The following is a 26,675-nucleotide window of genomic DNA, read 5'->3' as shown; positions in this document are numbered from 1 at the left end:
ATAATTAGCCAACTAGCGGATGACACAACAATATTCTTAAAAGATAAATACCAAATATCAACAACTATTGCCAAAATTGAAAAATTCTCCAAAGCCTCAGGTCTAACATTAAACTTAAAAAAGTGTGAATTGCTGACTGTACACGACACTTCACTGAAAAACATCAAATCAAATCAAATACCTGGGGATTTACCTCTCCAAGGACCAAAAACAAAGCCAACTTCTGAATGTAGAAAATAAAATTAAATAATGCAAATCAAGACTAACTATATGGCTACAGAGGGACCTATCAATACTAGGTCGAATTTACCTAACTAAGATGGAGTGTTTATCAAGATGTACTTATCCAGCCTACTCCAATGCCATTCCAAACAATTTGATTAAATCTATCAACCAAATCAACCTAAACTTCATCTGGAGAAACAGACCACATTATATGAAGAAAAGCAATATGGTTAAAGACACAAAGGATGGAGGACTAAAAGTTATTGACTTTGACTGCCTTAATGGAACCTTAAAAATAAATTGGTTAAAATCTTGGATCAAACACAGCAACTCATTTTGGTATTGTATTCCAAAGACCTTATTCAAGAAAATTGGAGGATTAGAATTTCTTCTCAGAGCGGACTGTAATGTTAACAAACTACCTATTTCATTGTCAGAGTTTCACAAACAAATACTCTTGTATTGGAAAATGTTATACATATATAACTTCTCACCCCACACATCTGTACTCTGGAACAATAGATATATTTTGCACCGCAAGAAATCTCTATTCTTTGAGGATTGGTATGGGAGAAGCATATGGTCCATGGTCGACTTAATGGATACCAACGGACAATTTTTAAATTATGAACAGTTTTGCATCAAACATAATTTCAAACCCTTAAAATCAGACTTTACTAAATTACATAAAGCACTACCCCAAGGATTTGTCCTTCTAACAAGAGATACTTTGGCATACTATCTGATACAACCACAATTGGCCCCACTATCAATTCAAGGGTTCTCTATTCTGGTTAAAAAATGCACTAACCACTTTATTAGAAATTGTTTTATTGATTATCTTTACCCTAAAATGCATAATAAAAATAATATACTACAAAAATTTGATAAAGTTTCAATCACTAAACTAAGAACAATGTATCTAACACTCCCTATTTCTCCTAAAGTGAAAGAAACATATTTCAAAGTAATGAACAACATTTACCCCTGTAAAGAATTACTGAGACTTCACTTTGGTATAGATGATAATAAATGTACATTCTGTGAAAATGATGTTGAAACTACGGACCATAGGTTTTTCTCATTTAATGTGATACAGACATTTTGGTGTGATATACATACGTGGGTTAAGCAACAGATGTCTTCATTCCCAACCTCTTTCTCCTGTGACGATATAACATTTGGATTGATATTGCAAAGCAAGGGTGTTGAGCTCTGTACTAATACAATTGTATGTCTAGCTAAATTCTTTATTCACAAATGTAGAATTATGAAATCCTCTCCCAAATTTGTTGTTTTTTTAAATGAATTTAAAATGTACTTGAAATCCTTAAAAACTCTGAAAAGTCCTAAAGCACAAAACATATATGATACCCTAAAACACTTCCCAACTGAGATTAATAGCTGAACAATGACTGGAATCCCTTTTTTTTTTTTTTTTTCCTCTTTGTTTGAATGTTTGAATGTCTCTTCTCCCTTAATAACCATCCTTACTTTTGTTACTAAGACTACATGTATATTTCCTGTTTGTATTAAGTGCTGCTCCATCTGGCTATATTTTCCTTGTATCCCACTTTGTTATAACGAGTTTTATGCAGCCATGTTTGTTTGTAAATCTTAATATTTCAATAAACAAAATGGGGCAGGCTGTAAATGCTGTATTTTGCGCCGACCCTGCCCTCGTTCATGTCTGTCCCTTCACAGAGATGGGATTTCTGTCTTTCCACTGGCTGGATGAAGATCTTCATCTCCAATCATAAGCAGATCCTGGATGTAAAATCTGTGGTTGATTTGGGTTAGAGGTGAGTCCCAGCTGTTTCATCCTCCAAACCCGCCTCCACAATATTTGATGCATATTTGAGTGAGACACTGAAGCTCTAGCTGCTTCATTGGAAATCACATCCCTACATAAACTTTAGAACAATCTTTAAAGTAGCTGTACTCCTAACTAACACTAAGAGTCTTGGTAAATGAAGGCACATTCAATGATCCTGTTATGGCTACAGTGGCCACTTTTTGTGGCCAAGTTACATCCTGGTAGCCACACTTTTGCTACTGTACGTAAGTAGGTGAAGAGGCAGAGGGTAGATGCTAGAACCTAGTCAGCGAACGTGGTTACCGAATGTAGCTTGCATACTGCCCAAGTGTCAAAACAACTAGCTACACTAGCTGGCTATGAAGGGTTAAGGTTAGGTTTGGCTTAATAGACAGGGTTTGGTAACAGCTCATTACTTATACAATGAGTCAGGTCTTCATGTATAATGATTTATTAATCAGATCATTGCTGTTTGGCCTCATATTTAATCACTATAACATTGAGTTGTAGCAGGGTTCAAATAACCATCTGTGTGTTGACGCTTGTGCAGTATGCCAGTTACCGTCGGTAACCACGTTTGGTAACTACAATCTAGCATCTACCGAGGCAGAAGCCGCAGCACTCTAATGATAGTGCTCCGTAGAGAAAACATTTTCAGGCTAATATCAGTGTTAAATGTAATTTTTTTTCTTGGACCATGAAGTGCATATTCTTTGAATGGGTAAGCTTAATGTTGAAAAATGTGTGAATTTATGTGTGAATGTGAATTTATGAGAGGTAGATATTTATGCAACAGTTATTGTACTGTGATGCGGGATATGTTTAGCAACGCATTCAATCTTCAAACTAAATGTTTCATAATTCACTTTTGGCTGTTCCTGTTTTGTGTAAGTCCAACTGGAGTGAATCTGCATGTATTAGGACAGAGTGAGAGATTGTGTGTGATGTTGTTGGGATGGAACAGTTGGAGATGGCAGACGCTCCTCCTGCTTCCTCCTGTCCCAATCTCCACTCTGCAGGAGGAAGCTTTAGTCCTCCACACCTCCGTCTATCCTTCCTTCTCGCCTTCCTCCTTCCCATCCCTCCATCCAAAGCTGTGTCTCATCATTTTTTATTATGAATATATCATAGATTGTTTCTTTTTTCTTGCATTTCTTTTTCTGTGATTTTGTAAACTCTGCATACAGTTTATACAGTATATATATATATATATATATATATATATATATATATATATATATATATATATATATATATATATATATATATATATATATATATATATATATATATATATATATATATATATATATATATATATATATATATATATATGTGTGTGGTGTAAAAAGTGTTTGCATTTTTTCCTGTTCCTTTTTTGTCACACTTTTTCGGAACATCAAACCAATTTTAGTCAAGGACAACACAAGTAAACACAAAATGCAATTTGTAAATCCCTGTTTATCATTAAAGGTGAAAACAAATCCAAACCATCATGGCCCCTCCCCCAAACCTACACACACACACACACACACACACACACACACACACACACACACACATCACACACACACACTTCATTTTGTTTTTCTTCACACACACATTGTCCTGCAGAACCCACGTTTCAGCTTGAGTACACGAACAGATGGTCACATTCTCCTTCAGGATCCTTGGTAGACAGCAGAATTCATAGTTCCTTTTATCACTGTCTTCCAGGTCCTGAAGCAGCAAAACAGCCCCACCATCACACTGCCACCACCATATTTTACAGTTGGTATAATGTTCTTTTTATGAAATGCAGTGTTCCTCCTATACTTGGACACACCCTTCCAAAGAGTTCCACTTTTGACTCATCGGATGTTGTCCCAAAAGTCTTGGGGATCATCAAGATGTGTTCTGGAGAAATTGAGCCTTTGATGTTCCTCAGCAGTGGTTTTCTCCTTGAACTCTGCCATGCAGGCCATTTTTGCCCAGTCTTTTCCTGATGGTGGTGGCATGAGGCTGAACCTTAACCTTAACTGGGCAAGTGAGGCCTGCAGTTCTTTGGACGTTGTTGTGGGGTCTTTTGTGACCTCTTGATGAGTCGCTGCGCGCTTGGGGTAATTTTGGGCGGCCGGCCACTCCTGGGAAGGTTCACCACTGTTCCATGTCTTCAAATGGCTTTATAACCCTTTCCAGACTGATAGATCTCAAAACAGACTGAATTTCTTTGGGTCAGGTGGGGGGTAGGGATCTTCTGGGGACCTTACTGGATGGGATGCCTTGATGACAAATGTGGTGTTGGGGTTGGGGAATTGAACTCAGGTGTGAATGGACAGCAGGAGGGTTAAGGTCACATCCTGCTTTACAAATTGCGGTAAGATGGTTGTCACCTTTTGTTTAAATTGGTTTGTCAGGAACACTTAAGGTGACACACATGCAAAGGAACAGGAAATGAGGAAGGGGGCCCTTCACTGACCTCAACTCCCTCCATTACTGTCACCCCATCACAGCACCACCTCCTCCCTTCCCCTGTTTCAGGCTGTCTGATTGGCTGGGGGAGGGAGCTGGGATGGGTAGATGACAAATGTGGTGTTGGGGGTTGGGGGAGAGTGTGAATGGACAGCAGGAGGGTTCACCACCAACTAGAGGTGGACTGGAGCATCATCACACCTCCAGGTCACTGGTAGCATATGGAAGGGAAGGCTGGAACAAGTTCACTGGTTCAACACTGTGTATAATTTAGAGAGGAGACAGATGTGTTTGATTTTAATGTGATCAAGGTGCTGCAAACGTAGAATAACTGCCAACCCCAAATCAATGAAACCAATCAGATGAGTGGCCTTTAAATAATTATAAATATAAAAAGGAAACCTTCACATGCAGTGTGTTCATTGTATGGTGTGGATAATTTGTTGGCAGCAGCCCGTGAAGGGGCGAGTCCCCTTCCAAAGACCTTTCTGATGACGATCAACGGTCCCTGAGGGATTCCTGAATGGCTCTGCTTTGGCAGCAGCTCCCGTCCGACGTCCCCTGGGATCGGAGGGACAACAGCTGCTGCAGCAGGACCAAACATCTGGCAGAAAGGTAGGGAAGTCGAGGTCTGGTCCGGAAGGTTGTTAGTAGGGACGGTGGCACTGAGAATCATGTAAGATGGCGCTGTCATCGTTAACAGAGACCGCAAACAGCACGGCACACAACTCCCCTGACGAGGAGTCATCTGTATCTTTCCTTCAAAGTGCTGCTGAACATTTCTGCAATGATAAAAGACACAGTGGTTTTGATAGGAAGGCCTGATGGACTATGTTAGACTGTGTGGCTTATTGTGCGCATGGTGGCAGTTGATGTAGAAGACCCTTTTTTTTTTTTTTTTTTTTACTGCCTGCCTGTTGAACTACTCCAACTTCTTTCTTGTGACATATTTGAACCAGACACGAACTTCATGTATTTAAACTCTGTAGGTTGCTTCCACCTTTAGTCACATCTGAGTCAATAAGGCAGAGTGAGGTCATCAGTGTCATGAGAAGTAATGTGTGATTTGTTGTGAATGATGGCATGAGAGAGAACTTTTATAAAGCAGCTAATAGTTGAGAGTGATCTGAAAGTTATGTGATCACAAAGATAAATACAAATCCAACCTGCATTTTTTTGTTTTTGACTGGATTTGACAATTTTTTCATAATCCTGCAAGTTTTCTGCACAACATTGTCAAATGTGTGGTGGCTGCCGGAGCCAAATGCAACTTATGTATGTCATAGCACAATCAAATAGTCAAAACACAAGCAAATAAAGAAAAGATCTTCACCAATATGACAACACATACACAACATAAACACCCTCACCCTATAAGCACAATGAATATACAGAAATAAAAGCAAACACAAAATTGCTATAGTGAGGTACACAACATCGGAAATTAAGTTACAATACAATATAATTCTTATATATTATATTATATTATAATAATTGTTGCTTTCTACTGTTTACTAATCCTATGTTGAGAGTAGCGTTATCTCTTTTAGAGAATAGCAGAGCCAGTACGTCGTGTGTGACGTGTGTGTGTGTGTGTGTGTGTGTGTGTGTGTGTGTGTGTGTGTGTGTGTGTGTGTGTGTGTTTGGCGGTGAATGCAGAACGATCAGTCTGAGCAGAAGAGAGTTTAGCGAAGATGTCAAGTGAATGTACAGCAGAGTTTGCAGTTTTGTGCACTGTATCAGAAAGCTAAAGTTAAAAGTTTATAGTGTGTTCATGAGGTTGAACGTGACCCACCAGAAGAAAAAAAACAACAACAGACATACATACTCGTCTAATGGCAATGGGTAAGGAGTCCATCAGCTGTTTTTAACAGGTGTTTAAAACCCCCACACATACATGCTGAGAAAGAGGGGTATTAGAGACTTGTTGGGGAAAAGAAATTGCTGAGACCCTACAAGATTACAAAGATCCATTAGAACTTATTTTATGAGTAACAGTTGCATCTATTTTATATTAGTTGCAATTTTTAAGTGTTATTGCAATTTTTTTATTTATCAACTCAGCAGAACTTTATATGCTCCGAGGTGAACCACCACATGTGAGATCTATGCGTGCAGAAAACAGCCTGGCTACGAAAAAGATCAACTCCAGGCGTTTACCCCGCCTTTGATAATGATTTCAAATACACTTTCTAGTGATGTCATTGTCTTGTAACTTTCATCCCATCATGCACTATGCATTATTATAGCTAGTCAATGCTCTTCCAGCCATTTTTATTTCATTTGCCCTTCTCAGTACTTACCCCTCTTCACTCTGATGAAGAAGTTCCACAGCAGGTTGCTGAGCATACGTTCTTAACAGAATCCCTTTTCAAATTAAATTTAAATGACCCCCTCAGCTCATAAGCAGAGGCTCTCCTGACAACTTAATTCATAATTCAGTGCTGAGCCAGGGCCTTGAGGGCCATAATGATGGCCTAAATGGAAGGGAGATGCTACTAAATGGGCTGTTTGTTTGCGCCTAAACCTCTTTATGGGCCACAAGTCCACAGCTCAGCACTGTGGTGGTGAGGAGGAAAGGGGCTGATGTTAAGATGAGGTGGAAGGCCCAAGACAGTTTGCTGACCAGCTGCTACAAGCATTCAGGCAGTAGCACTAGTTGAAATTAATATTTTTTCCACAATTGATTTTCATCACTCATTTTTGAAACCTTACTGCTGAAGACTAATGACCCTCTGACAAGTAAGTTAAAATGTGTAATATACCCAAAGGTATTAATAGATTAACGCGTTTCAAATGTAAAGCAGTTACATATATGCTGTAAGGCAGTAATATAATGCATTACTAATACAATTCCAGTAATATTATATCCATTACAATCTCAGTAACGCAAGTTAAAACACATTTTAACCCGAAATTAAGTGGTGTTTTGTTTCTTTAAGAATTCACTGACACAGCAAAACTTTTTGGCAGCAGTGAAATAAAATCTGTAAAAGAGTAATTATACCATACTTCAACCCAATCATAAGGTACTTTTAATTGAGCATTTCCATTTTCTCCTACTTTATACTTCTACTTTGCTACAATTCAGAGTCAAGTATTGTAGGTTTTACTTCAATACTTATTTTAGAACTTTAGTTACTTTGCAGATTCAGATTAAAATTACAAAATATTAAGAATAAATAAATTATGATGTATTAAATTGGATAAAGATGAGACTTTGTTGTTCCCGTTGTGAAATCCACAAGCTACCTGTCAAGTCATACTTGCGCGGGTATTTTGGTGAAAGTAACGCAAAAGTACCGTAAAGCATTACAATTAATTCAGACAGTAATATTGTAATATAACTAGTAATTACTCTCAAATGACGTTAACTAGTATTCTATAATGTATGACATTTTGGAAGTAACTTGCCCAACACTGGTGAACACTAGTAATTTTTTTTAAGGCTTCTGATTGGCCAACATTTTCTTCTTCTTCTTTTAGGGTAAGAGTTATAACGCCGCCTGTTGATTTGGCATGCTCTCGGCAGTGCTTCAATGTGTTTTAGTCTTTTCATTTGGACGGAGATCTTTTTAGCTGCTTGTGTGGATGGGATTTCTTTTGAGAACGAAAGAGGGAAAAACCCCGTTTTTAAAATACCCATGTACATGTGGACTAGGCCTAAAATAAAAAAAAAATGTACACTAATCCCCCATCTGTAATCTGTGGTCAACCATGGCTACACAAACCTCACCAGGCAGAATGAAGGCCGGAAGTACAAAGAGCTCCCTTTACTAAAGACCACACAGGCAGGGCTGTTGCCCAAAGCCTGTGCATTACAACTGATAGTGGGACAAATATAGTGAAGGGCACTTAACTACACAAGTAAACAAGTGGACCCCACTGCAGTGCTTTGGACAGAGTAACTGTGGTAATGGTAATACAATTGAAAAGAATAGATAAATACAATTCAGGAGGCAATTTATATTTTATTCAAAGTTTGATCACATTTGGAATGTTTTATTTGACTTATTTTGACCTCTAATGTTATTTTACATTTTAATTTAGGTCTACCACTCTTTCTGAAAGAACTGGCAAAGACAATAGGATGAAATAAACTGTTGTTATCTGGGGAGGAAAGTGTGTCAGCTTACTTACTCCAGTAAAAAAACAAGAGAGCTCCGGCTGCTGCTCAGGAAGAACATCACCTGCCAGTATTGAAGCTGGTGGCAGATTCACTGTTGCTGAAGCAACACAAGGTCATCTCACTTAGTGTTGCTGCAGCACATTGACATTTTTACATTTATATTGAGGGAATTTATCAGTATGCAACAAGGTAGAGACACCTGGGACGTTGCCTCTACTGTACAAAAGCTAAGAGCTCTCATATCCTGAACACTTTATCTATTGCCCTTTCTATGAGAAAGTGTTAGTGACAAGATCTAATATTATCTCAATATTAGTGTATGTTGTGATTTCATGATACTAGTGATTGTCGAATTGTGATTGCATTGGATGACAAATGACCTGATGTGTGTACTCTAATGACAGAAAAGTTAGTGTTATGTTAGTTATAGTTAGTTAGTTAGTTAGTTAGTTGTTTAGTTAGTTTTAAGGCACAGGCAAATGGCGTTGTCCTGCCAATAGGGGCGTCAGATCAAAAAAAAGTTTCTACGTGTCATTCTAGAGGGCATGGACAAACAACATATTTTGTTTGATTTGGAGGACTTGTGTACAATATAAAAATGCAGGTTTGTTCACTCTTAAGCTCCCATCCAGTTCTTCATTCATAACTGCAGATATCTATAAAACTAAGCACTGGGCCAAATATAGATAAGAGACATTGCCCTCTGGTTTTCTACAGCGTTCATCAGCAGAGTCTTTTTATGAAGCCCTTTTCTATAAAACTGCATTGATTACCACAGGACCTGAGAATTGTAAAGTACAATACTCAATAGTGGTTAGTTGCAGATGCTAACTAAGAAAGCACTGCTTTAAATTTCATTTAAAAACAGTCCTTTAATGGACTTGTCAGCCTAAGCCTCAGACAGGTTGTTCTAAAGTTGAGGAGTCCAACTGCGTGTGGACCCAGTAAAGGGAAGCCCAACACACATATACAGAGAGCTGCTGTTCCCTAAGGGTACAGGGCAGGTGCTTTTAAAGAGCCTGGACCACCAATGTCCTGCTGTGCCATTACCTGCTTTAACAGCAGTGATTTGTTGGTGACTCTCTCTGACACTCACCCAGGTTTGGGAGTGAGCTCTATTAAAAAGTCATTAAAGCTGAGGGAAAGCATAGTGGGTTCTACCCTCTTGGCAAAAGGCGCCTCCGGAAATTACTCCATCCATCATAATTACACCAACCGGACACTGCCTCACAGAGGCCAAGGGACACAGACCCCCTTATGACCTCACTGAACCAGACTGAGAGCATATAGGGAGGAGGGAAGGAAGGAATGGATAAAGAGGTGGAGAAAGACAACTAAGAGAAAAAGAAGGAGGGAAGCAGACTTCCAGTGGAGCATTAGTTGGATAGAGGAAGTAAAAGGAGCAGGACGAAAAGGAGGAAGGTTTCAGGGAGTGGAAGAAAAAATGAAGGAAGGAAGGAAGAAAGAAAGAAAGAACGCATTACTTTGTCTGAGCACAGTTTAACTGTGAAGAAAGGCTGCTGTCATAAAACAGATGATAAAAAGAGGAACACATTTCCTCAGGATCTTACTGTGGGCTCTGTTTCTGTGAATCAGTGGCACAGGATGTGAGTGCTCAGGGTGTGGCGGCTAAGTTTTAGTAATTTTGAGGCCAGCGGCAAACAGCGTAGCTGGAAATTAGGTTGGATTTAGAGAAATACATTATCTGTGCCTCTGGCTTCAGTCACAACCAATCAGATAAGCACTTTCCTTCCTTTTAAAGTTAGAAAATGTTGTGATGTAATAGAACAGAGCATCACAAAAGCCTCTCTTGAACTAATGTCCTTGTGTAGGAGGTGCAGAATTGCCACAAGTGAATATATGGTACCTTAAATTGACTATTTAGGGCTGTTGATTGTATTTGTTGCCGTGGCCGTAGGGGAACAGTTGCCCAGCGCAGGAGATTATATTAGACAAAGAGACAATCAAAGTTTGGCAGCAAGTCGCAGTGTTAGCCCACACTATTGACTCCAGACTGTCCCAGTGCACATTGTTTAGAGAAAATAGAAACAACCTTGATGACCTGTCAGTCCATTATGGGGCTAACACAGATAAAAACACATACATATTCAAATCCAGGGGAGAATTACATCGTCTTCTCTCGATTTGGAGTTGGATTTTATTGAATCCAATATCCAGTGCCTTGTTGGATCTAATTAATTTGCAAGTAACTAAAGTTTATATAACAAAATCAATTATATGTAACCAGCTTATGTTGGCTGAGATTTTCAGGGGGTGTTGAGTTACTCTTTAATAAGAGACTTTACCTGGTAATGTTGGTCATTTTAACCAGTCAGCACCAGTTACAAATGAGATGCCTGCTAATTTTACCTTAATGTTTTGCTCTTTGCTATTGAAAAAGGGAGACAAGAGATAAAAGTAAGTTTCCTAAGAGATTTGTAAGCCCGGCTACACACTGGATGCGTGGCGTGAGCGTGTCAGCTGCGTGGCGTGTCCGTTTTTATTTCGGCGCCCATGGTAACAGGTTAGAGCGTGCACACTCCCTGCGTGACATGCATGTCTCACACGCGGCTCAAGCCGCGCCGAAAACGTGTGCATGTTAGAAATAGGACCGACGCCTATTTTTCACACGACACGCAAGCGTGTTGGAAGCGTTTCCAGGCAAAATAGAATAGGAAAAGATGTTTACACTAATACATATTAATAAATGACATGTTGATGTTTGAAAGTCTCGAGGTTTTGACATAAATGCAGTTATAAATGTAATAAAAGAAAAATTGATTTTCAAATATTGCACCTGTCAATACAAAACGAAATATTCTGTAGCCTATTTTGATGTTGTCTTTGCTGTAATCAGATCAGTTTATATTTATGTTTAACATGGTATTTCATTTTATCAATGGGAAACAGCAGCAGCAGCAGCGTTGCGTCAGAGACGTTTCTGGTGTGTAAAGACATAGAAAAATCCACACAGCCGCCACACAACTGACACGCAACAGAAACGCCACGCTCACGCCACGCAGCCAGTGTGTAGCCGGCCTAAGCGTCGCAGCCTAAAGATCCTTCCTGGCATTTTTTAAAACAATACTAAAATACTAAATTTTTCATTTCACAAGTTTACCTGCTGAACACAAGATACAAAAGAAAGAAAGACCATTCTTAGTGTAAGTGAAGTGAGGACTTTAAATGTTCACATCACACATTGTGTAAATTGCATACTGGACCATGATTGGCTTCTAAAACAGCTGTGATGTCAGGCCGACAAGCAAAAGACCCTTAAAACAACCCTCCTACTGCATGCAATGAGGCCACAATACTAGCCACTAAGCCAATGTGTCACATTGTTAACATTTACATATTATTTATGTGCATTATGTGCTGAATAGAGGGGAGGTAGGGAAGTATGGGCAACCTGACGGGGGGCACAGCACTGTGAAACGCACATGCCCGCACGCTGCCAGAGTTGAACTGTCTTAAAATGTTTTCTATGCAACGCGCAGCGCAAATCGACAGACAAGAGGTTGTGGGTTTGGCTAAAATATATAAACTATCTATCTATAGTATAGACTATATAAATCAGGACATAAACAGTAGGGCTTTCGCATGGCAGAGCATCGGCACAACACTGGATATAACTTGAATCGCAAATTTAGCTAACTTTAGCTGTCAACAATAATCTGTGGTTAGCAAAGACTAGGATTGACACTATTTGCTATAAATCGACCTTTGATTAGAGAAATATGACATATTACAGTCATATCACTGGCTATTCCCATAAGGTGTATTTGTCTCCAGACAGCATGAAACATGACCAGTATTGATCATGTTGGCTGACATGAAATCATTTTATTTAATACTTGCAGACCAATTTATTATTAAGTAGCAGCCTATTACAACTCACATAATGAATTCAACAACCTTTAATAGTAATTCATTGTGTTCTTTATGTGAGATCATCATCATCATCATCATCATCATATCCTTTAGTATTCAGAGAGCCCGCTTTGCTTTTTTGTGTTGCTGTGTGCAGCCTGCTGTCTGCCTGAATTTAGCTTGTGTGTGTGTGTGTGGACTAATCTAACTCCTCCATCTCCCTGTGCTCCGGAGGCTCTGAGCCTGGCAGCGCTGCCAACAGGCTGGAGGAAACATCAGCCCGGAGACACAGGAACACGCAGTGAGAGGGACTGGGGTTATTAATGATGACCGCTGGAGCTCGGTAGAATGACATAACAGGGAAACAAATAGCGTGTGAAATGCACACCTGCTCTGCTGAGTCTCGAAGGAGGGGTGAAGGTGAATTCTATGAAGATGGACGAAGAGGGGCAGGGCACTGTAGAGAAGGAGGACAAGGTGGTGGTGCAGGGAAGGAGAAGAGGGTTGTAGAGGCCAAAGGAGGAGGAAAACAGTGCAGGAGGTGCTGTTAGTCTCTGTAGAGCAAGATGGGATGTAGACCACTACAGAGAAAGAAGAGAGGGAGGTACAGAATACAGAAGAAAGAGGAGGCGTATAATACTGTTGCAGAGAAGGAGTAGGTGGAGGAAGAGAAAGCTGCAGCGGAGGCTCAGTTCAGCTGTTTTTGAGTCTGAAATAGTCATGTGTGCCTGGTCTGACGGAAAAAATTGGGAAAAAGAGACAGAAAGAACAAAGAGAGAGAGGGAGTGAGATGCTAACCCATATTTCTATTACTATGTGGTGTCAGTGGTCAGTGTGTGAGGTTTCCTGTTGCTTAGTTACTGTATTGCAACAGCAGCGTCAGTGTCTGTGTTTTTATGTGTCATCCTCCCAGTGGTGGGTGTCTGCACGACTCTCCCACTTCTGCTGCCTTGAAACTACACTGCTGTTGACAAGAATCAGTCTTCTGACAGAGAACTTTCACCCCCCAGGCTGTCCCTATCGGAGCCTTGACCACCTTGCTACATCTTCTGCTACAGACTGCCAGTACTGTAGAGGGAATAGCAGTGCCCAGCTGGTGTTGAGGAGCCAACGTGCTCCCTGGATGAGCTGTGTGCATTGGCCCAGGTACCCTGTCATAACCCCGCCTATCAATCACCATTGGCTGACAGCCCTTGCCATGGCTCCCGCCCTAAGGACACGTGAATCTCCCTCTTCCCCCACTTCAGGATGATGGATGAGGATGGAGCGCTGGGTCCTCTGGGCTGGGGCTCTATGGAGTGTGAAGTTGCATGGGGGTGGTGTGGGGGTTACTAAAGAATAAGTTGAATCTTATTGTATGTCTTGAAAATATTTTTTTTCTTAAAATAAATGAAAAAGCCTTGGAGTGTGATGATTCCATTTCCCTACAGGGTACATGAACCCATTTCAATAATGTTTTTCAATTGAGTGACATAGAAATTCCACACTACTGTTTGTTGACCCCAACTTTCTAGATATTACCAAGTGAGCTAGAAAGAAGAAACATCATCACACCCCATGTCAGGGTCAGGTTTATGTTACTTTGTTGAGGAAAAATCAAATGTGATGAAATATGAGATAAAATGACTTCAGATTGTCTCTGAAACTGTGTCTACTCCAACAAAGTGGTGATTAACAGTACGGCAGTTGTAACCAGTCCACCATCATGCACTATCTATCTATCTATCTATCTATCTATCTATCTATCTATGTCACCCATGTAACTTGTTTTTCCATGCATAATCTCACTTAGCCAACACTGGTCAGGTGATCTGTTTCCTTAAGGATCACAGGTGTAAGGGGGCGTGGTCTGGGGAACAAGGGGAAGAGAATTGTTTGGGGTGGCGAGAAAGTACACATTTGTGGAGGTGGAGTAACTGGGCAGCCTTCTGTTGAGAAGGGAAAAAGCATTTAGCTCCTTTTTATGTGTATACGTGTCAAGGAAATCAGTGTGATTGTAGGACTGTAACTATGGAGCCGGGGACCAGAAGTGAAGCCAAGGCCGGATTACCATTTCCCAATACTACTTTGGGTGAGTTTGATTCTTTTGAGTTTGATTATGCAGTCTTGTTAAGGAGGACCTTTTTTGAGTTGGACAAACCTTTTGGACATGTGGATATTACAGTTGAATTTACTTGAAGGGGGGTGTTGTTTTCTTAATAATTTGTGTCGAAGCATACATTTGTTTATTGTCAGGAGGGCTTTAAAGGCAACCAAATTAATTGCTTTTTAAAAATTTTTTTACCAGGACTTAGTGTTACAGTAGCGCTGAAATTATAATAGTAACTAGGCTTAAAACCTGGCTAGCTAATAGCATGGCCCACTTTTGGGGGTCGAGTTGCATTGTGGGTTATGTAGGGGCCGAGTGTTTTGATAAAGAAGACAAATGCGTGGAATAACAAAGACATCTCTGGTTCTGCTGCTTCGAATCCTTTGTTAAATCTGTCTATCATGAGTCTGATAGTTTGATGCTAAATCACTGGAGTACCCATATTGGCTCCAACAGCCAGATTTTCAATCCCAATGGGCTTCTCATGTTGCTCTGTGTCTGCTGGTCATGCAAGTATGCAGTTTGTTTATGTGTCAGCCACAAGCCCTTGGTACACTAACAGTATCTCAGGGCTGTGGCCATCATTTTCTGTCATGACTGCTGTGTTTGTCTTTGTGAACACATTACTTGCCTTTTCATCAATTGTACATTTCCAGATATCCATGTATAACACAAAGAACAAATGCACGGTTACATACAATTTGAGGTACTTCGATTTTATGCTGCTTTATAGTACGGTACTCTACTACATTTTGGAGGCAATTTAACTCTTACATTTATCTGACAGCTTTAGTTACTAGTTACTTTCTAATTATTACTCCAAAATATAATCAACTGATAAATGATGATGTAATATTATAGGTTAAGCCACCCAGCAGTATATAAAGTACATACAATTAACCCCACCTTTACCAGCTGTAACAATTAATTAATGTTCACACATAAATTAATCCAGTTATTATCCAAGAAAATATTCAAATCTGCATAATTATTCCTTTTACTTTAGGTATAGTCTGCTAATACTAATGATAATACTTTAAATGCAGATCTTGTACTTGTAACTGGGTATTTCTACACTGTGGTATTGCTACTTTTACTTAAGTAAAAGATCTGAGTACTTCTCCCACCTCATTTCTGCAGGATCATTGCTGTTTTTATTGAACCTGACAACTGTACAAATAAAATATGCAGTCCTGTGGTCACCAAGATCCCTTTTCTCTTTAGCCCTTGTACACCTTGCATCAGTAAGTGTCTCATATCTGGAAGATGGTGTTTTATGTCTCTATGATGTAAGGACACCTCTGTGAAAACACAAGCACTCCTGAGGGCCTTGTCTCACCCTATCTAAAAGGTTGTCTTAACAGTATGTCTGTGGTTTTTCATGGCCACTAGTTTTTAACACACTCATAAAACAACATATGATATCTCTCCCAGAAGACACACTCTCTACATGAACAGTGGCAGCTCAGAGACTCAGTGGATGCAGTCATGCTAATAAATGTAAAAGGGATGAATGGATGATTTCTGCTGCTCCTCTTTCAGCAGAGAAATGATAAGAGTAAAATTAGAGCCGTATGAGTTGATGTTGTGGCGGGACAGCTGCAGCACTGCTCAGATTATGCAAATGCATTTAATGCCTTATCCTCCAAACAAATAGTTGCCGCCAATATTTTCCCCTACTCTTGTTGAGATGTGCTCAATTCCACAGACTCCAACTGCAGTGATGAGGATTTTCCCTGTAGACTGTTGAAAAATGAGAAACACTGTCTTGAATAGCATAATAGCCATAAAAACAGGCCTACAACTGGAGTTCTGCTGAACACGTTAACTGCTTCATAAATGAGCTGACTTTATTTGGACCCTATTAGACGCGTCAGCCGCATGATTTAGATGGAGCGAAACTCTTAGTAGCTTAATGAGCTCCTCATACAATGGCCTGCTTTGCATCTCCTCTGTCCCAGACAATGTAAAATAAAGAGGCCCTCATCAGAGAATGAGAGCTAATTGCTGTAGAGTCATATGTAATATTTTAAGCTTTTATGGAAGACATTTTCTGGCTCAGTATTATTTCGTATAAGAGGGTAAAAATGTCAAATAGAGAAGAAGGTTTTAAAGAGTTTAAACATTCAATGAATTATGAAAAATGACTAACACTGTTGGGCAGGGTGGAATTGGAACATTATTTTGTGTGTGTGTGTGTGTGTGTGTGTGTGTGTGTGTGTGTGTGTGTGTGTGTGTGTGTGTGTGTGTGTGTGTGTGTGTGTGTGTGTGTGTGTGTGTGTGTGTGTGTGTGTGTGTGTGTGTGTGTGTGTGTGTGTGTGTGTGTGTCACAGTGGTGCTAACAGGATGGCAAGTAAAATGAACTGCACAAACGTTAAAGTGCATTACCTGACTAATGCTGCTAATCCTAATGATAATCCATAATTGTAAACATCTGTGTATGTGTCCTTCCAAGCTAGCAGTGATGCAAATAGTTCTCCTAAATAATATGCATCATAGTAATTTTTCAATTAATATTGGTCTAATAAACATAGTATTATTATAATGTTGCCTACCAAGGACTTAAGTAACTGTCCTTCAGAAAAGTAGTTTGGTTAATTTCCTGTTATTGAATGAGGGTTGATTTATTTTTTATGTAATTCATTTTGAAATAAAGTCTATTTGCCAGCCCTGAACTCTCTAGCATCTGACTTTGATACTTAGATCTAGCAGATAACACTACTTTATGTGATGCAGATAGAGAAACCCGCTTTCCTACACAGGCTGCTGCTCGCTACAGAGAAAGGAACATAGAAAAATTGGAACTGACAATGACCTCCTAGACAGAAAGCATGTTGGATTGGATTTTATAGTGCGTTGCCTTAGTGTGCCAGTTTCACAGATTCTCGGGTGAACAGCATTGGTGTGACGTCTAGAGAGAATTCTTTGTTTTGATTTAAGCATTGCCGTGTTAATTATATATCTACTTCAATTATTCAGGATTTAGAGGAGACAAGTCTTTTTAGACTTGTTATTTGTACTACTGAGCTGCATGACTATTGAAAAACACATTTAAAGCAGGGGAATAGTGAGAAAACGGATGACCGTTGTCTGGTGATAGCTGATTGCGTCTGAGATTGCATTTCGGCCAATGCATTCTGCCGCTGTTGCTCTCCACACGGACTGTTTACCTGCATGCAACCGAAGCCCACTCAAACGTAATTTATCATTGTCTCCTCTCTACTGTTTTGCGTCTTCTGTCTTCTTGTTTTTATTTGTCCAAATTTTGTCTTGCTATTGTTGCAAGCTCGGCCTGAACTTGGAAAAACTTTCAATTTTAGTGCACCTGACTCGTGGAACAAAATACTACACATTCTCAAAATCAACCCACTTGTGCCTTTTTAGACAATTTAGGAATCTGATTTTAGAAACCAAACCAAACATCTACTTGCAATTGCTTTACATAATTGTATTTTCTTTTACATGGTTGTTCTAATTTGTTTATCAAATTGTTTTTCCAATTCTGAAAGTTTTAGTGGCTTTCTATGTTCTTATGATGGTGTTTCTTCCTTTTTTTTTGTGTTTGTCTTTGTAATTGACATAATGTCGTTTATGATGATCTCTCGAGTATAAATAAAGGTTGAATGAATGGCTCTCTATTATATTGACCTCTGCATATACTGCTTTGGCCTTGCTTTGTCTGTCAAAGGACATTGTTAACTCAGTTTTTAAAGATGCTACATGAATGGAGTTATTATAATACTTCTCGGACTACAAACGGAAACCAGAACACAAAAATCTTGTCCCGTCGCCTACAGATTCTGCATTTATATGCAGATATCTGTTTATAGAGATTAACAGGACCATAACTTCACACAGCTTATTTAAAAGACTTACTTGTAAAATCGTCTCATAAATTTGTATGTGGAGAAGTTTTCTGGCTGAAAAGGGTAGAAAAAAGTGGATGTTGCAACAGTGCTAATAAACTATGATAGTTCTGTTTCCAGATGTGTTTGCTCTCGATGGCAGTGATTCCAGATGCTACTTTTAGCCAGGTTAGTTGTGTCGGGGCCTTAATGGTGCAGTCAGAGACCCAATTTCCCAAAGTGAAATTTACTAAAAAAAGTAGATGGGACAGGAATTAATGTAGGCAGGGTCAAGTATTATCGGCTAGCATGCTAAAAAAAGTATTCCACAAATTATAAAATATACAGCTATACAGTGAGTTGAAAGTGAGTTTAGATGCTTTCAAGTTGTTCAGACTTTTGCACCTTAAACATTGTCTTTGCTAAACTTAATTGTCTTATCTTTTGGCAATTCTGTAAGATGAGACATTATGAGGACAGTGATGCCGGTGTTTGGTAATAGAAAGGTGTCTCCCTTTTTAATCAAAGTCTTACCTCCTTTAATGTTACCTAAGAGAGTTGTCACAGCCAATTAGCCAAAAAAGGTCTGGTTAAGGTTTTAAAAACTGCTGTCAGGATGAAGTTGACAATTAAAAGCACAACAGTGTCTAGGGAAAATAAATCTAACCTACTTTTTCTCCATGGTGGCGATGCTGATGTTCTTAATATTTTTGAAGATTTCATATGCAGACTGAATAAACCTTACATGTTTTATTATTGACCCATACTGAGATCATTTTTTTTTTTTTATTTTTCTTAAATGCAGTTGCAACTACATGGTACACTTTTGTTTTTGTCCGTGCTTTAATGTGATTTAAACCTTTTGGAAGAAAAACTTTTAAACTCTGTTTATCCTTTTTTATATACAATCTAACAAGTATATCCTGCATGTAGAAACACTAGTGTCTGCACATATTTAAAGCTTTATTAATTATGGATCAACCAATATGGATTTTTTTAGTGCCAATGCCGATACCAATTTTTTTTCCATCAGCCTTAGCCGATGACCGATACGGGCTGCCAGTTTTTGTGAGCTGATATGTGGAGCCGATACTGCTTTTGCTCCCTCAATTTTACATCATAAAAATGTAAACCCTGCCACACTGAATTTGTTTTTGGAATCTGCTCTGCCATTTCTTTAAAAATAATAAACAAAAACACAGATCAGTGTCACTTCTGCAATCATCTTACATTCATATCACCCAAATTATGTGTGCAATGTGCATCATATGGATGGGTGCACTGCATATGGGTAAAAGGCTTTCATCAACATCTACAACACAGCCTTGATGATGCATTGCTTGCTGACATATTATAAGACCGATATAATCATGTCATCACAAAATGTCCTTTGTCAACACATTTAAATAATTTAAGAAAACAATAAACCTGAAAAGTAGCCATTGAAATAAAGTGCTTGAGTTGTAATTTTAAGACTGCCTAGAACTCTGCTGTGGGGGAGGGGCAGTGCATGGTCTGCACGTGAACTACAGCGTCTCCAACAACACAGAGCAGCCTGTGGACGCCTGTCTGTAAATAATGCTGGGAAAAAACTATCGGCGAATGCAGCAGCCGCGTATAGGCCGATACACGTAAAAACGCAAATATCGGCCCGATATATCTGCCGGCCGATATCGTTCTATCACTATTATTAATGACCGTGTGCTCTACAGCTCATCCATCCTACATCTGATTGCCCTGTCATTGGATGCAGGGGAATTTTACATTGGTTTAATATCTCATCCATCTTCAACATCTGTCTGTTACAATTTAAGCATGATGCAATGCTCCTTTCCAGAGAAATGGACAGTGAATGAAGAAGAAGGGGATCGGTTTGTAGCTTAAGGTTACTCTAGTCTGGTGTTGCCAGACCCTCCTCCACAGCGCTGCGGAGGAGGGTCTGACTAGTCCACACAACATTCCTGTATGGGAGAAAAACATGCTCTGGTTTATTGGTATTTCTTTAAACCAATCACTCTTGGGCGGCACTAGGGGCAGCACGGAGCCCCGGTGCCTCTGCTAAATAGTCTCAGGAAGGAACTTGTTTTGGTGGAACATGTGTACGTTCAAAAGTAGTTTTAGTCGTGCAACAGAAAACTCAGATTGGACAGATAGTCTAGCTAGCTGTCTGGATTTACCCTGCAGAGATCTGAGGAGCAGTTAACCATAGTCCTCACAAATCCACCAGAGGTTAGAATTCCAACACAAAGAAAGCGTAGGTGATGTAAATCTGGCCGAAAATAAGGAAATACGGCGTAATTTCTGGTGGCAACGGGGCAATCCTGGAAGTGGAAGGTCGTGGATATAGACTAGGAATACTCTGACAGAACACTGTTTATGGAAACACTGGTTGTTCCGTGGGTCAAACTTGTGATGTTACAATTATAATCTTTTTATGCACTTGGTTAGCCTGTTGCCCAATATGAAGAGCTCTGTACGCAGAGCTGAAAGACCAGACTTGTTCTAATTGGTGCAGTAACGTATCTTGGAATGTCCACCTAACTCGGACGACTCAATCGCAGCGTGCCTGCAATGCTTCATTGCCTAAACTCATATCTCATCCCGACCAGCCCTTCCATTGCTTTTTTTTTTCCCCTCTGCTAGTTTTCTCATTACATTCCTGACACTCCTAAGGAAATAATACAGAGCTTTTCTATTGGTCTCTGTGGAAAATTGCATTTTCTTTCATCTAGCCCTATATGTGCGTGCAGAATCCACATACAGCACTTGTCCTATCAAAATGTGTATGCACCCTCTCCCACTCCTCAGACTCCTTAAATAGGCTATTTTCTCCTCTAATGTTGTTTCCCCTTTTCTCTTCTCTTGTATTGATTGGACAAGCTTGCTGGATCAATAGATTGCTGTAGATCAGGGCGATTGCTGCTCAGGGGGGCTACCGCATCTCCCAGCATTCAACGCGGCCCCCCCTATAAACCACTCAGAGGTTCTCATTTCTGCGCCAAGGTTATGAAATAAAGCACTGATATAAGTTGACAGTGAGGCTTGTTTGTTTTGACCGATGAACAGGTTAACTGCAATGGCATTGTAGCAAGCCTTCCGCGAGCGCTCTGGGTCTCACCTCATTGTGGAGCAAATTACCTTGAATCTATGGTCTCTTTATTGCACTCACAAATCCTGAAAGTTGTTAGTGCCACAGGGCTGAAGAACAGAAAGGAAGATTGTATACTAATGGCCCCATGATGCCTGGGTTTCTTTTTTGATTCAGTTGAGATATCAAACCATCAATTGTTGTGCAGTACTATTAAGCCAGAAGTTCTTCCCTGCTATTGTTTTACTTACTTTTCTTTTCACTTATAATTTTTTATTTTTATTTCTTTTTACATATGGCTGACACTGCATTCTAGTCAGAATTTTCAGTACATACCCCACAGTACCTCTACTTTAATTTCTCCAGCATTCATCCTGTATAAATCAGCTCACTATTGCTTTTGTGTGTCGCTCACAGAGAGCATCCTTCACATAAAATCCTCATTTTTCTCCACTGGACTTTATATACTGTTGCCCATACATATCAAAAATCACAAGCAGCTCCTTGACCACTGCCATATTGTCTTATACAGTGGTGCTCATAAGTTTATGAACCCATGCTAAAGGTGACCAAAAAGAGGAATAAAAAAATCATCATTTGGAAATTGATCTTAATGCCTAAATTAAAAGATCTGCCTGCCTCTATGGGAATTTAACACAGGGGTGTACTGACTTATGCCCCCTGTATTTTAAGGAAGAACATTTTATTTATTTACGATACGTTATTAATTCACTAATAAAATTGGTGTCCTTAAAGGTTAAAGGTTTCCTCATTTTTTTAATTAAGGTATTAAGATCCATTTCCAAAAGATCTTTTTTTTTTATTCCTCTTTTTAGTCAACTTTAGCATGGGTTCATAAACTTATGAGCACCACTGTATGTTTTAGCCATAGTGACATTGTTCTAGGGATAGCAATGTCGTTCTTGGTTTCAAGGAGATTTGAGAAAAGTAAGCGAGGAAGTTGGACTACCTGGTATTGTTGATGGAGCAGCTACGCTGTTAGCATAGCCCTGATCGATCAAAACTCCATTCAGAAAATGTTGTTTGCTTGTCGTCTTGCTGATAGAGCAGACAAAGTACCCTATGCATTCAGACTTTTTTACAAATGGGCATCGTGCTGTAGTCATTTTGGCTTACTTTTGATCTGTTTATTGCAACTAAAAGCAAAATCTGTACCTCAATTAGCGCTGGAAGCAGCTATCATCCAGACCTAACGCTATACTTCCTGGCAGCGAAGTTCACTGAGCTGTGAGCTTCTCCTGATGTTAGGGATCCAACCATGACGCTGTTTTTGATTTCCAACGTGTCTGGGACTTCCACAACCGGTACAAAGCAGAAATAGTGGTTATTTTGGCCATATTGATGAAGACAAGAAACAGATGGTGCCTACAGCTCTACAGCATTGCGGGTAAACACAAATCATACCAATATCATCCCGCGATCAAACTTGCACGAGTAACGCAACATGAATATTCGCTTTGTGGTCGGTGTGAACATTAGTCTATATCCTTCGCGTTTCACTTCTGGGATTCCTCCAGTGCTGCAGGAAATTCCGCCGGATGCATGTCTTTTCCGTTTCCTTCCGCTTCTTTGTGTTGCAGGGTAAATCCAGACAGCTGTCCAACCTGAGTTTTCTCTCGCAAGACTGTAATATATACTTTAACTCTAGTGCTACCAGCAAGTAAACGTTTTCACTAAGCTGGTGACATATCTCAACATCTACTAGATGGTTCAGACATTCATGATTCCCTGCTGATATATCTGAGTGACTTTGGTGAGTCTCTAGAACAATTTTGTGCTAGTACTGCTAATCTGTGTTCTCTTTTATGATTATGTAAACCACTTGAAACATAGGATAGTTTCTGTTTTGTTGGCTTATAAAGGGGAGTTTTTTCCCCACCACCAGTTATGACTACTATTTTTTTCTAAAGGGATACTCCAAACAAAAGCCAACTCAGAAATAAGGGGAGGGTTTAAGGGGGAGAATTTGGACAAAGCATTATTGTCTGCATTATGAAAGAAAATGGTTCATTTATTGTGTTAACCAGCGTATATAACAGGCAAGTTCTTAATGAGGCCTCATCCATCTTCCTTGCCATGCAGCCTGCAACCACAGTATCCAGCACTCCAAAGGTGTGAACTGCAGCTCTGTCCATTTTAAATGACTTCTCTTTACCTGTGCTACATGCTTTGGGACATTATGCAAATGTCCTATCCCCTCGCTAGCAGCCCTGGCTGCTCTTTGCCTGTAATCAGACGTGATTATGTTGGCTGCAAACGCTTTTTCAGCAAAGAAAATAACAATGCCCATTCTCATATTCAAGAGTGGTAAGAGGTGAGGGCCGGGGGTGGACAGGTGTAGTATATCCAACACCCCATTACAATAGCTGCATATTTGGTGGTGTTTTTGTTGTGGTGGGGAAATGTGAAACGAAAGGAATTAAGCTAGTGAGTGGGTTTGATCATAATCAGGAGTAAATTATGCTAACAAATGCTTCCATTTTGGAAAGAAACTGAACTCGCCAATTGTGGTGAGATCTCTCACTTGCTTTTCCCTCATCCACAAAGTCAGCAGCAATAACTTGCCTGCAAAGAGCAACAGCAGACTACAGTTCTATCCTTCTTGTGTTCCTGTCTTCATGGCACCACGGAGGACTAGCTCTGGCCTCATTAAAGGGAACAGATTCTGCACTGATGAAAGCCTGTTGGCCATGCAAAATATCTGGTTCAATATTTCATCCTGCCCTTATGGCAGAGAGAGTAAACGGCGCTCTGCAATTCCCCTGAACTCCCATCTCTTTTTCTATGCTAACATATCTGTAATTTGGTCCATTCTAATCTCTCTATTGTCCTTTTTTCTTTCTTTCTTTCCTTTCTTTTAATTCTTTCTTTGGTCCTTGGAGAGTGGATATTTTCCAGTAAATAAAAAGTTGATAAATTATGTTTATTTTGAAACCTCAACTTTAAGGTTCTCAACATGTATTTGTTGCAAAACGCCCTCAAACCTATACGACAGACTAGGTTGATTTCCAATGACTCCCAAAACAACATAAATTACCATTTTCATTTACTGCTGCACAGTGGACGTTTTAATCATGTGACTATTCTATTTAACGTAACCGGCACAGTTGTAGACATGTAGTTAACATTGTGAATAGAACTAGATATGTTTAGGCAACAAATCCTCAGGGATTGGCTTGAAGCTTTAGTGCGTAACTATTTGATATTAATAAACGTCCGTTACATTCAAGCCGTTGCCAAATGAGTTGCTACAAAGCTCATTAAGACTATCAGCTCCACACAACTCTCTCTGGAGTTCTCAGTAGGACTATGTTCAGGAGGTTGGGGCGTCCGGTGACTTTCCAGCGCAGAAACTTGAGTGAAGATAAAGACCTCTTCTGGAGGAGGGGCTGTGTGTGATCACATAAGGCTTGTATCATGTGGACGCGCCGACAGTGTTGTTGTTATGACTTAGAATTCCTCATGGGGGAGACAGAAACTACACACTATAGCTTTAAAATGAGTCACGTAGAACTAATAAAATGAGGGATGTAACTGTCCTGTATTTGTTCCTGCCTCCTTACGGGGAAGTTGTTGCTCTTATACTTTGTCACCTTAAGTTCTTGTTTGCTCTCGCAATAATTACTACAGGCACGAAAGGTTGCCGGCATACAGCAAACGTAAATATTGGTCGTTTTGAGCTGCTTGCCCAGTGGACCTATGTTTGTTTATGAGCCGGGCTTCTGCTAAATCCTCTTACTCACCAAAGACGTGGTTCCTTCCCCTTACCCAGACTGACTTCTCATCAAACTAATAAGGCCTGTGCTTGCTTGCTAACATGTTATGCTAGCTAATGCTTAGTCCTTTTAAAAAATACTCAATTTCTAGGACATGTTAACCTTGAATCATTTATTTTCATCTGTGAACTTCCTCTTTTGGTTAGGGGTTTTGACTAAACCCTCTTTTTCTCTCATTTGCATTTATTAGTTATACTCTCTGACATCATTTGAAAATTGACAATGGTGAGGCTGCCCCCAAAAGCTGGGTCACACCTGCATTTAAAACAGTTGACAGTTCTGAACAAAATGTTTGCACTTTAGTTGAATTGCCATCATCAGTAAAACAAGACAAGTTTAAACTCAATGAAATTAACGCACAAATTCTCGCTGTTGACAAATGGCAAAGTGGGAGGGTCTATTAAATAAATATTCATTGATGAACTGTGTTAACTAGAGATCTTCTGAGATGATTCTAAGGATTGGTATTGGCTAAAATAAACCTAATGAATGTTGATCCTTTTACCACACTCTAATGTGTTTGTCCCCCTCAGCCTGCTGTCGCTAAGCTGCTCTCTTTTAGACAGTCGGGCTCTATAGTGCCAGCTTTTTGTGAACATTTGTTTGGGTTTGACAAAATGCATGGATTCAGTGAGCTTTGACACAAACAAATCTGTTACTGAATCTATTATTTCTGCTCCACTCTTACTAGCAAAAAGTGCTGTACAAAACATTCAGGCAGCAGCTTCATTTTCTCTAACCAAGACTGACCGTTGCCAATGTCACCGGCGGCAGTCCTATCAACTGTTGCTGATTAATGTTAATTCTGTGAGTAGCTTGACGATGGGCCAAAATAAAACTTGGCTGTTGTCGGGTTTTGGTTCTTGCCATGAACTGGTGTCTGTACTCCGCCAAAGATCATGTGTGAGGGAAGAAACTTCACTCTGTAGCACGACTGTACAATCGCATGTTTGTAATTCCAACAACTCCAACACAGTGATGCGTCTTCTCTCCAGCTGATGACGTCCTGTCAATTTCAGCAGTTGGAACCTTTCAGTTGATCTTTTCATTGATATCATATTAATGATATTAAATACCTTCAGTGTGTCAGACAGTAGATGGAGTAGTCGAGTCCTGGACTCGGACATGAGGTTGAGTTGCTTTTCTCTGGACTTGTGACTCGCTACCACACTGACTTGGACTTGAGGATTTATGAAATCGTATTTGAGCATTCATGAAATTCATGAAAGGACATAGGATACTTTTATGTGTAAAAGGCGGTGATGGAGTACTCAAGTCCTGCACTAAAACTTGAGTCCAACTCAAGTCGATATTGTTTGAACTTGTGACTCGACTCAGACTCTTCTTTGGTGACTTGGACTC

The 26,675-nt window shown here is 39.8% G+C and overlaps 1 long non-coding RNA gene across 1 annotated transcript in view; it reads left to right on the top strand.

Moving 5' to 3' along the window:
* Nucleotides 1-14,360: 14,360 nt before the first annotated feature.
* LOC114561027 (uncharacterized) overlaps nt 14,361-26,675 on the top strand; it is a 51,180-nt gene continuing 38,865 nt past the window's right edge. Inside the window, exon 1 of the long non-coding RNA XR_003693294.1 lies at nt 14,361-14,565. This is a non-coding gene — a long non-coding RNA (uncharacterized LOC114561027). The remainder of the gene's footprint in view (nt 14,566-26,675) is intronic.

Source organism: Perca flavescens, chromosome 1, assembly GCF_004354835.1.
Source record: "Perca flavescens isolate YP-PL-M2 chromosome 1, PFLA_1.0, whole genome shotgun sequence".
Classification (NCBI taxonomy): Eukaryota; Metazoa; Chordata; class Actinopteri; order Perciformes; family Percidae; genus Perca; species Perca flavescens.
Note: the sequence above shows the minus strand (reverse complement) of the source record. Positions and strands in the feature narration are given on the sequence as shown.